This window comes from Microcebus murinus, chromosome 13, assembly GCF_040939455.1.
Source record: "Microcebus murinus isolate Inina chromosome 13, M.murinus_Inina_mat1.0, whole genome shotgun sequence".
Taxonomy (NCBI): domain Eukaryota; kingdom Metazoa; phylum Chordata; class Mammalia; order Primates; family Cheirogaleidae; genus Microcebus; species Microcebus murinus.
Genome location: NC_134116.1, coordinates 35,299,206 through 35,311,638, shown reverse-complemented (window position 1 = coordinate 35,311,638; position 12,433 = coordinate 35,299,206). Strand labels below are relative to the sequence as shown.

Genomic DNA, 12,433 nt, shown 5'->3' with positions numbered 1-12,433 from the left:
TATAAGGGACTATAAATATCCAGCTGCTACATAATGTATTAAACATGAAATCAAACGTGATGGAAAAGAGTTCTATGTGAGTTTTATTTTGAAAAGAAGATGTGAGGGTCATCTTACATCACTGTCACCACTGCCGTTATTGTGTTCCTCCATTCGTTAGACCTCCAAATCTTGTGGGTGAGCAACACTCTAGATAACTTTCGGGGGACAAACCGTACATCCATAATTCCTTTCAGCTTCGGGAAAATATGAACTATAACACATTCACTTTTTTTTTTTACTCTGATTTAGTGTGTTTCCTCTCTCTCTCTCTCTCTCTCTCTCTCTCTCTCTCTCTCTCTCTCTCTCTCTCTCTCTCTCTCTCTCTCTCCCCCTCGCTCTCTCTCTCCCTCTCACTCACTCTTATGCTCACCTTTCTCATCTCTTCGCTTTTTCCTAAGGATTTATTGCCATTTCCCAACTCATTTCTATAAATCTTTGAAGTTCACAATGGTGGTGCTCTCCTCATGACAACTGCCAGCTCGGTGTGTGTCTCAGTCTGGCCCTGTGCCCTCCTCCCATCCTGTGCCCATCTCACCGCACCATACCTAGGTTCTGACCCAGGCCTCTCGGAATCTCTCCTCCATTAGAGAAAACATCCTTAATCCTTTCCAGTAAGTTCCATCAACATCTGTAGTTTAATCAATATCTGTCCCTCCTGATGCTCATCCAGCTTTTTCTAACACATCCCTGGTCCTCAGAATCCTGAGTCAGGGAGCAGGTTCAGAGGTCTCTAGCTTAGCCTGCTGATTTGGAAAATTGTTATTCTCTTCTGCAGTTCTGTGGTGCCATCCTAGGCCCCAAGATTTATACAATTGCTTTGTCTCCACTCTTGATCACCTCCAATTTGCCCTCTACCTTGTGCTATAGTGACCCCAAATCTGACTTCTGGTTCACAACTTTATGTATTAATCCCGTTCCAAATACAGAGTAATAACAGATAAAATATACTCTCTCTCTCTCTCTATATATATATATATATATATATATGCTACATATTATATATATATATATATGCATAAAGGAGAGGAGCCCTGGAGTAGGAGGGGTGGCCAAGCACAGGGAACCAGCTACAATGTCTGACAAGAAACTATTGATGTTCCCAGGGCAATGAAACAGAATTTCATAAGAACATAATATATGGAAGGAAACAACCCTGTGGATATTGTGAAAGCCATGATACCTTGTATGTCAAGTTGAAATCTTCTGACAGTCCTAAATTTATTGTAAAAAGAGAATATCCCCTAACATCAGGAACAATAACAGCCATGTTGAGGGACCCAGTTCAGTTGTGGAAAATGAAGCCATCTAAATCAATTTTAGAATGATTCCTTCACATATGCTATTTAAATGTACTTATTTCATCTACAAGGTTTGCTATGCTAACAGCTCCACTGAGAGTGACAAATTCCCAATTGCACCTGAAATTGCATTGGAATTGCTGATGGCTGTGAATTTCTTCCAATGTTAAATAAAATAAAATCTAATAAAATGGTAAATTTTTAAGCATTTAATTCCCATGATTAGAAATTTTTCATATTTCCTGTTGCCTGTATGTAGTTGAGAACCATGAAGTTCATTGAAAAGCAGATTAGTGTCAGAGTTGAAATTTGTTCCCTATATAAATGAGTTAAAGACATTTGACAAACTAAAAAATAACAAATATGCCAATTTGTAGGTAGTTATGTCTTATCCTTTGTGTGAGACTTTTTAAATTACAGCAGTAACCATAAAGTAAATGCTGAGAATTTGAGAATTAAGTTTAAATGTGTAAGTACTACATGCTAACCCTGAAACTACCTATTGACATGTTTTTGGTGCTTTAGAATTTGTGGCTGGGCGTGGTGGTTCACATCTGCAATCCTAGCACCCTGGGAGGCCAAGGTAGGAGGATCACTTGAGATCAGGAGTTCAAGATCAGCCTCAGCAAGAGTGAGACCCCCATCTCTACTAAAATAGAAAGAAATTAGCTGGACTACTAAAAATAGAAAAAAATAAAAATAGCGGGGCATGGTAGTACATGCCTATAGTCCCAGCTGCTTGGGAGGCTGAGGCTGGAGGATTGGTTTAGCCCAGCAGTTTGAGGTTGCTGTAAGCTAGGCTGACACCACAGGACTCTAGCTCAGGCAGGAGATTTTGAATTTATTGTAGTTATGGCTAGCACTACTCAAATTATACAAATATTTCAGTATAAACATGTTTTAACTTAGTTAAGACAGATTTCTATGATACTCAAATACAAAAGAATTGCTCTTTCCTAAGTGTCATTTGATAAAAATTAAAAGAGATGGTCAGGCTCACAGACATGGTAAGAATATTATCATTTCTTTTCAACATTTTTTGAATATACTAAGTAGTATGGAATGTAAATAAATAAATAATTTTAGCAAATAAGAAATAAGACTATCATTATTGGCAAATAGTATGCTTGTATATATAGAAAATTCAAAAGAATATATTTAAAAAGTATTAGAGTTAAATACTAGTTTAGAGGCCAGGTGTTTTGGCTCACCTTGAGACCAGAAGTTTGAAACCATGGACAACATAGAGAGTCCCATCTTTACCAAAAATTAGCCAGGCATGGTGGCATGCACCTGTAGTTCTAGCTACTCTGGAGGCTGAGGCAGGAGGATCACCAGGGCCCAGGAGTTTGAGGTTTCAGTGAGCTATGATTGTGCCATTGCACTCCAGTTAGTGTAACAGAGCAAGACATTGTCTCTAAAAAGAAAAAAAAATGAGTTTAGGAGATTCAAAAACTTAAAGCTGCATAGGGCATGTGGAAGTTTATTGCACAATTCTGTTTTTTGTATGTTCAAAAATTTCCATAATAAAATTTTGAGTAAAAAAATGAATGAAATTAGCAAAGTTCATAGATAAATGCTAATCTACAGTAGTCAATTAAGTTTATATTTACTAGAGACACCAAAAATAAAATTTTAAAAGATAGCATTTACAGTAATGGTAAAATATATCAAATACCTAGAGATAAGTACAAGTGAATACAAAATATCTAAGCATAATAAATTAATATTGAGAGAAATTAAAAAACTTAATGCTTATAGGCTAATCCATGCTCACAGATTAAAGAGTCAATATTATGAAAATTCCAGTTCTTCCAAAAGCATCCAGAGATCCACTGTAATTCCAATTTCCCATTTTTTAATGTGTATGTATCTTGACAAGTTGATTCTAAAAGTAATATTAAGTGCATATTAATATTTGAATATGCAAAAGATCAAGGATAACCAAGATAACTGTAAAGAGGAAAAAGGTGAGAAAGGAAAAGCTTGCTCCACTGGATATCAGTGATATAAAAGCTCTGACAATTAAGATGATATGTTGATGGTACACAACATACAAATAGACCAATGGAAATAAAGAGAGAACACAGAAACAGATCCTTGTAAATAAATACACATTGATTTATAATGAAGACGCCACTGCAAAGCAGTGGAAAAAGAATAGTCATTTCAATCAATGGTGTTAGATTAATTGAATATTCATGAAGAGAAAAATGACCTCTACATTACACCATAGACAAGATCTATTGCAAGTGGTTTGTAGATACTTATGTGAAAGACAAATAACAATAATAAAAACAATAACAGTGGTAATAATGAAAAATAATATAGAATAATATTTTTATGACCTTGGGAAAACAAAAGATCTCTTAAACAGATCAATAAAGAAAAGGATGGTGAATTATACTATATTAAATTAAGAACTTCTGTTGAAAATAAAAGGCACCATCAAGAATATGAAAAGGCAAGCTACAGCATGGAAGAGATATTTTCAGCAATTTAACCAACAAAAAGCTCACATCCACAAGCATTCATAAAAGACAATGTCCAAAGCATCAATGAATATATGTAAAGATGCGAACCTCACAATGAGGTATCATAGCACAGCTACCAGAATGGTTAAAACTAAAAATGACTAATAATATCAAGTGTTAAGAAGCATGTGAAGCAATAAGAATTCTCATATACTGCTAGTAGGAATGTAAATTGGTAAATTAACTTTGGTAAACAATTTGGTGCTATCTACTTCAGCTGAGCACATGCATATTATTTGAGCTAGCACTTCCACATATTTACCTAACAGAAATGTGTGCCATGTGCACCAAGAGACATGTACAAGAATGATTATAGTAGCATTATTCAAAATAAATCCTAACTAGGGAAAATCAAAATGTCTATTAACATTAGAATGGATAATTATATTGCAGTATATTGAATAACAATGAAAATTAGTGAACTATAGCTCTCAGCAGCAAGATAGAAGAATCCCACAAACATAATGTTGAGTGAAAGAACCAGATACAAAAAATATATATACTCTGTTGTGTCAATTATAAAAGCTTCAAAAATGAGTAAATCTACATGATGGAGCCAGAATTCATAATAATGGGTATTTTATCTAAAAGGCAGGTGGTGATTAGGAAGATGCCTGAAAGAGGAATCTGGGATGCTGGTAATTTTTTATTTTTTAACCTACATGAGAGTTACAGAGGTGTTTTCCTTGGGATAACTGAATTATACATTTCTGCATTATAAACTTCTAAAAATTTTAGAAATGGAAAAGAAAATATAAAATAAAATTGGGCAGAAATTTAAAAATAACAAATTGGCATGAAATAAATTGCTATATATCTTAGAATTTTTAAATTTTTTTATTTAAATTTGTTTTAAATACAAAAGATGAGGTAAGATCTAGGTACCAAAAAATAATATTGTGAAAATTACTTTTAATTCATCAAAGATAGACAAAAATAAAAAACTTCAAAAAGTCATATGTCTAATAGGCATTCCAGAAGAAGAAAATGATAGAAAACTAATATTTAAAGAAATATGGTCAAGCATTTTCCAAAATTGAAGAAATATATGAGTCCTAGGATAAATAAAAATATCTCATGTTAAAATACATGATAGGGAAATTGCAAAATATCAAGGATAAGGATGAAACCTTAAAAGCTACCAGAGAGAAAGGATAGCAACAAAAGCACAATTAGATAGTAGATTTCCTTTCAGCTACAATACATTCCAGAATCCTAAGACATTTCTCAAATTTCTCAGAGGAAATAAGTTGACCTGAAGTTTTATACCCAGCTAAACTAACATAACCAGCACAGTAAAGACTTCTTCAGACATCAAAGACTAATGTATGTTTCTTTCATCACAACAACCAGTCTCCCTTAGACTTCACTTCTCACTTCTTTCCTATTATTTTTGAAACACACTGCCTATCAAGTATTCTATCTCCAAATCCCTTATTATGTTTGCCTTCTTGTCATGTTTCTGAATCCCCCTAGATAATCACCAATACAGCCCTATATGCATACATACCATTTATCTTCCTGTTACTGTGCCCAGACTGTTGAATACTACTGAAAAAAAGAAAGGAAAGGAGGAAGGGAGGGAGAGAGGGAGAGAAAGAAAGACAGCGAGGAAGGAAGGAAGGAAGGAAGGAAGGAAGGAAGGAAGGAAGGAAGGAAGGAAGGAAGGAAGGAAGGAAGGAAGGAAGGAAGGAAGGAAGGAAGGAGAAATTAGCTAATTAAGCTATATAAATTATACATAACCAGGGGCTTCAGAGACTGCTTAACATTGCTTTTACTTACATTCAATCATCTCTACCTTACATTCCTCATGTTACTTATTCCATACTTCTTGTTCTATTGTCTCTCAAGCCCTTCATTTTTACTCTTTTTATTATCAGCAAATACACCTCTTCTCAGGGGAAAAAAAATGAAAAACTTCAACTTACCTGTTTCTGTCAGGTCAAAATAAAAATGAATGCAATTGATAGTGTGTGTTTCTGTTGTTGAAGTAATTGAAAATATGTAATTCCTTAGTAGATAAATGCTTATAATTTCATGTTTGCTTTATACCATTACCATCATCACATAAAAATAACTAGCAATAATACGGTACTTTTATTTAAAAATAAAGAACTTCCACAGACATTCTCACTGTTGACTGGACAGTTTTATTCTCTCCAACCAACAAATAAAGAATGATTTGCCCAAAATCACAGTTACTTACGTGCAGAACTGAGAATAGAACCTGTGTCTTCCATTTCCAAATCCAGTCCTTTGTCCACTGTTCTATACTAGCACTGTACTTTGAGATACTAGTGTTTTGCCCAACTGTTTCAGAACAGAATGATCTTGCAGATAGTTTGTACAACATTTCCTATTATAAAAAATTTATTAGAGAAAATATTACTTTACTACGTGAATCATTTCTCTTAATAAAAACATCAGTCAGGGCCGGGCATGGTGGCTCACACCTGTAATCCTAGCACTCTGGGAGGCCGAGGCGACGGGTTGCTCAAGGTCAGGAGTTTGAAACCAGCCTGAGCAAGAGCAAGACCCCGTCTCTACTATAAATAGAAAAAAATTAATTGGCCAACTAAAAATACATATAGAAAAAAATTAGCCGGGCATGGTGGTGCATGTCTGTATTCCCAGTTACTCAGGAGGCTGAGGCAGAAGGATTGCATGAGGCCAGGCGTTTGAGGTTGCTGTGAGTTAGGCTGATGCCACAGCACTCTAGCCTGGGCAACAGAGTGAGACAATGTCTCAAAAAAAAATAAATAAATAAATAAAAACCAGCCAGAAGAAAAGATACAGACAGAGAAAGAACAATTTATTACCTGTAATACATATTTGATTCCCTTTTTCACCCTAGTGAAATCCTTCCTCATACCAGATCTTGCTTGTTATCTTTGATGCCAACAGCTATGTTTGCCCATTCACCAGAAAGCAACTTCAGGTCTGCTAGTGAAATAAAGAAACTCTGCTCTCAACTTCAGTCATAATACTGTACTTGACCCAGCTAGCAACAATACTTAATGTTGATACACTCTAAGCAAACATACCATTTTTATTATCTCCCTCCATAAATAAGCATAAAATTAAAACTCTTAAGGCTAGATTCTATCCCTGGATTCTTGACTCCCACTGAAATCAATGGGAGCTATATATGCATTTATAAAAAGAAATTTATCTTTTTTAATTTAGAAGAAATAGCAATATTTTTTGAGCAAAATTGAAAGCTATACTTTATTCAAATGATTATACTTTTTTTAGTAAACAATTATATATGGCTCATAAAATTGTTGGTCTCCTGTTATTATGATAAACAACTGGCAAACTAGAGTTAGAAATAAGACAAAATACAAAACTGAAAGACAGGATTGCACTGGGAGAAAAGGATGTGGTTTTTAGGTCATAAAGACCTGGTTACAAATTCCAAATATAAAATTACTAGCTATGTATCCTTTGTCATAACCATAATGCATGTGTAGCCATTTAAAGAGTATGTTTGATGTGGCATGCATGGGTTAAATATTTTACCAAAAGTCAATAAATTATTACTGCCATTAGTCTAATTTTTTAATTTCAATAGATTTAGGGGGTACAAGTGAGTTTTTGTTACATGGATGAATTATATAGTGATGAAGTCAGGGCTTTTAGTGTATCCATCACCCAAATAGTGTATATTGTACCTGACAGATAATTTTTTTTTGAGACAGAATCTCGCTTTGTTGCCCAGGCTAGAGTGCCGTGGCATCAGCCTAGCTCACAGCAACCTCAAACTCCTGGGGCTCAAGCAATCCTCCTGCCTCAGCCTCCCAAGTAGCTGGGACTATAGGCATGCACCACCATGCCCGGCTAATTTTTTCTATATGTATTAGTTGGCCAATTAATTTCTTTCTATTTATAATAGAGACAGGGTCTCACTCTTGCTCAGGCTGGTTTCAAACTACTGACCTTGAGCAATCCGCCCACCTCGGCCTCCCAGAGTACTAGGATTACAGGCGTGAGCCACCGCACCTGGCCCTGATAGATAATTTTTGGTCTCTCATCCTTTCTGAGTGTCCAAAGTCCATTATCCCACTCTGTGTGACCATGTATAGCCCATCATTTATCTCCCACTTATAAGTAAGTATATGCAATATTATTTTTTCTGTCCCTGAGATACTTCACTTAGGATAATGGCTTCCAGTTGCATCCAAGTTGCTGCAAAAAACATTATTTCATTCTTTTTTATGGCTGAGTAGTATTCCATTGTGTATATATACCATGTTTTCTTTGTCCACTCATCCATTGATGGGCACTTAGGTTGATTCTGTACCTTTGCAATTGTGAATTATGTCTCATTGTTTAGTTAATGAAACTGGAGCATAGAGCAGTTAAGTTGCTCAAAGTAACACACACTATGGTAGAGAGAGGATTCAGACCCAACTAGTCAGCTCCAACACCTGTGGTCTTAACCCAGAGTTTGAAGACCGGTGGCCCAGGTGCCAAACCTACCCCATACCATGTTTCATTATTTATAAACAGTTTTTTTAAAAATCTCAAAACTTTAAAAATTTCACTTGAAGTCTGGATTTCTGGTTTCTGATAAATTGGGATCTCAAGCGATAATGAGGTGATACCAGAGTGTGACAGCAATCAGCTGGCTGAGTAGCAGCTGCCCTTTTAGACAAAGCATGCATTCATTGGTCCCCATGATTCCACATTGTGCTCCACCCACCTGCTTCATTCACTGACATCACTTGACTCCTGTAGGCATCACCGGCCCGTAACTCTGTACACTTCCTCCAAGCAAAGTATGTCATCTCTCTGAGTCTCATTGTCACAATCTCATGAAATGGGAATATAATCTCTATACCTTTCCCTCAATTTTGCTGTGAACTTAAAACTGCTCTTAAAAATAAGGCTTTAAAAAAAAGCAACTATAAAGGACAATTTGGGAACAATTGGGGGGATATTTGAATATGGACTGCATAAGGAATATTGTATCAATGTTAAATTTCTTGGGTGTGATTAGATATCATGGATACGTATAGAAGAATGCCCATTGTCCTTGTAGATACAGATTGAAGTGTTTAGGACACACACACACAAAAGAAGACCTACCATACACTGCTACAAGTGTATTGTAAAATAAATTTAACAATGTGTATAAAGCCCCAGGAAAATGCTAGGCATTTATTAAATAGTAACAATTGTTATTTTATTAATAAAAGCATGAAAGCTAAGTACTTTTTTTAACCAAGGAGTAAACTTTAGGTTCCTTGCAGAGACTGTTATCAAGCTGTCAATTAGTTTATGTTGAAAATTTGCTGATCTCTGAAATAAACACTTTCTAAAACTGACTACCAAAACAAAAAATCAAAAAGACAAAACCCAGACAAAACAAATAAGCAAACAAAAATTCTGCATATTTATTATATTCTATGTGGAAAGCACCTCATGATATAGCCAGTACCCCCAAAGAGTTTTTAAATTAGGAAGTAGAGGCAGACATATAAGCAGCTAATACTAGACAGTCAAATATGGAAGTGCAGAGGGTATGTATTACTTACATATTTATTTATGCCTAAACTTTTCCCAAAATGTGTATACTTACAAGGCCATCAGACTTAAATTAATAGTTAGGAAATCAGAGTGTAGACAATTTAAGGGTGGGAAAAACTAACAGTGAGTAAAGACAGGTACCAACTACCTCTCTACAGAAGACTGCAATTTTGGCTCAGGATGTTCTGGTAGCCACAGCTAAAGGGGAAACATGAGGGAGAACTTTGGGATGTTGTCAAGAGTTGGCAAATTTTTTCTATGAAGGGCCAGAAACTATTTTAGTCTTTGTGGTAGTTTCTCTTGCAACTACTCAACTCTAACATTATAACATGGAAACAGTCAACCATAATATGTAAACAAATGGCTTGGCTATGTTCCAATCAACTTTATTTAGGAAAACAAGTAACAGGATGGATTTGACCCATAAGCTGTAGTTTATTGGCTCATGGTCTATGTTGTCAGTTAAAAGCAGAGTTGTCATTTTCAAAATGCATTTTTTTCACAGTTGTATTAATGAAGAATAAAAGCTAGTTTCCAGATCAATGATTGCTTTATGGAGCTGACCACCTACTCTTCATGGCTTGGAGAAGAGTGTAAGAAGTGGATCAAAATTCATGCAAGCATTGAATGGTGGTAATTCTTGTATGCAGATATACTGGCTGTTATCTACACCTTTGTAAAAAGAAGGAGTGACTGAGCTTGAGGGGCTCCTGGCTCAGGTGGCCACGTAGAGAGGGACCAGGCAGGATCTGTGCCCTGCAGACACTGGAAGTCCTGATAAAATAATGCAGCTCTCAAAGAGACCTATGAGACAGATTATTAACATGTGTCCTAGAGTGGCAGAGGCTCATTGGAAGTGGGGCTCATAGTTTTCCAGAGCATCTTCCAAAAAGTTTTGAGAAAATCAGAGACTTTAAACAATAAGGGGCTGGATGTAGTGGTTGACGCCTGTAATCCTAGCACTTTGGGAAGCCAAGGAGGGAAGATTGCTTGAGGCCAGGAGTTTGAGATCAGCCTGAGCAAGAGCAAGACCCCATCTCTACAAAAAAAAAATATATATATATATATATATATATATAAATTAGCTAGTTATAGTGGTGTGTCCCCCTAAATCCCAGCTACTTGGCAAGGAGAATTTCTTGAGCCCAGGAGTTTGAGGTTGCAGAGTTAGTTATGATGATGCCACTGCACTCTAGCCTGGGTGACAGAATGAGACTCTGTCTCAGAATAAATAAATAAATAAGCAAATGTAAGGATTTTTATTGTTTTTGCTTTGTCTTGCTTTTATCATAAGCAGTGACTAAAAAGGTTCCTCATTCTAGGGTCATACCCTTTTCTTAAGAGTCAATAGTTCAGTAATTCCAGAATGCAGTAATAGTCCATCTCAATCCAAATGAATCATCTTCTCTAGTCTTTTTGCCAAATAAAAATTCAAGAAATGCTATGTATGAAAGTGATCATTCCAATGCCAGACACTTAGTAGTCACTAGGAAAAAAATTATTGAACTTTAATCTGTGTCTTCATAGAAAAGCACAATTAATGTCAGCTCCACAGCATTACTGAAATATGCAAAGAATGAAGTAATTTATAGAGTTCAGAGAGGTCAAAGGAAGTTCCACTGAGGAGGTTACATCTGAACTCAGGCTTAATGGAATTAGACACGTATCAAACAGGGAGTCTAGGAGTTAGTGAGGGGCAAGAGGATACTACTGGCAGAATAAACAACATGGCCAGGAGCGTATGGCACAAGAAAGCATGGAAGGTTCTAGAATGGAAAGCACTTTGTTTTGGCATATGTGTGATGTAAAGAAGACATGGAAGATAAAGCTGGAGGGGTAAGTAAGACACTATCAAGTTAAAAGGAATGTCAGACAGACTAAGACCAACAGTGAGAGCCTTTGTCAGCCTTTCTCAGTGAGTGAGGATTCTGTGTTATACTCATGCCAGGGCAATAAATCAGACAATGATCAAGGTTGCTGCCCTTATGTGGGTGCTGGACCAGAGAAACAACAGAGAGAATGGATGGGCAGCAGGAGTCCACACATCGCCTTGCAGCACCCACCACACCAGAGGCACAGCTCTGAGAAGGATAAAGTTTCCTAAAGCAGATGAAAAGATGTCCTGCAAAGTAAAGAACATGGCAATGTTCTCCTGGCACTAAAGATCTTAGACACAGCGTCTTCCAAGAAGCTACTCTGGTGGAGGTCCTCAGGCTCCCTGTCCTCTTGAACCCTCACCAGGTTTTGTAGTGAATTGCAGTAAATTGTGCTTATTTTTTCCCAGAATGAAAAAGGGGAGGTTGAGAAAAGATAAAATCTCCCTTTGTTTTCTTCCCTTTCCTACTGGATTCTTGATTCATTAGGAATCGGTTGCAGTTGCCGAGCATCCCTGAAGCCGGCTGTGTGGCTTTTGCTGCCAGTCTGCGCTGTAACGCCAGCAGCCTGCAGCCCCGCTCTGTACTCGGCTTGTATTCACGCTAGCAAGGCCTCCTTGCCTTCGGAAAATTCACACCGCTGAGTGATCCAAATGAGAAGAACTGCCTTTTAAACAACGCTCAGACTTTCAGACAATAATCACTCTAGCGCTTGAAAACATAATGCTCATGTTTCATTGTGATCTCTTCATTGGTTTCCAGACCTCAAACTCCCCAGGGAATGCCACAAATTCACATGCTATCTCTGAAAAATAGATACAGCACTTGCAGCTCTGATTTACCTAAAAAGGGGTATTAGGGGGGAGGAAAAAAAAGAAAAACAACATATTCATGCAGCCAGACAGCTCCCTGTCACTGACGCAGATGAGAAAGCTTAAACTGTAAGTTATTCCAGGAAAAGGGTGAACATATTATATTAACAACTCCTTCCAGGTTTTTTTCTTCAGGAAGCTTTAGAATAATTTTTACCTGTTCCCTTTTTTATTATGGAACTTATTAAGAGGCACAGTAGCCATAAAGTAGTGATAAGTTCAAAAAGCCTTCCTAGGCAGTGTGGCATGAGGGGAAGGCTTCACAGATGAGAGCAGACAGA

At 36.6% G+C, this 12,433-nt stretch overlaps 1 pseudogene; it reads left to right on the top strand.

Moving 5' to 3' along the window:
• Positions 1–1,510, top strand: part of LOC105882958 (elongin-C pseudogene) — a 73,213-nt pseudogene extending 71,703 nt beyond the window's left edge.
• Positions 1,511–12,433: the final 10,923 nt, after the last annotated feature.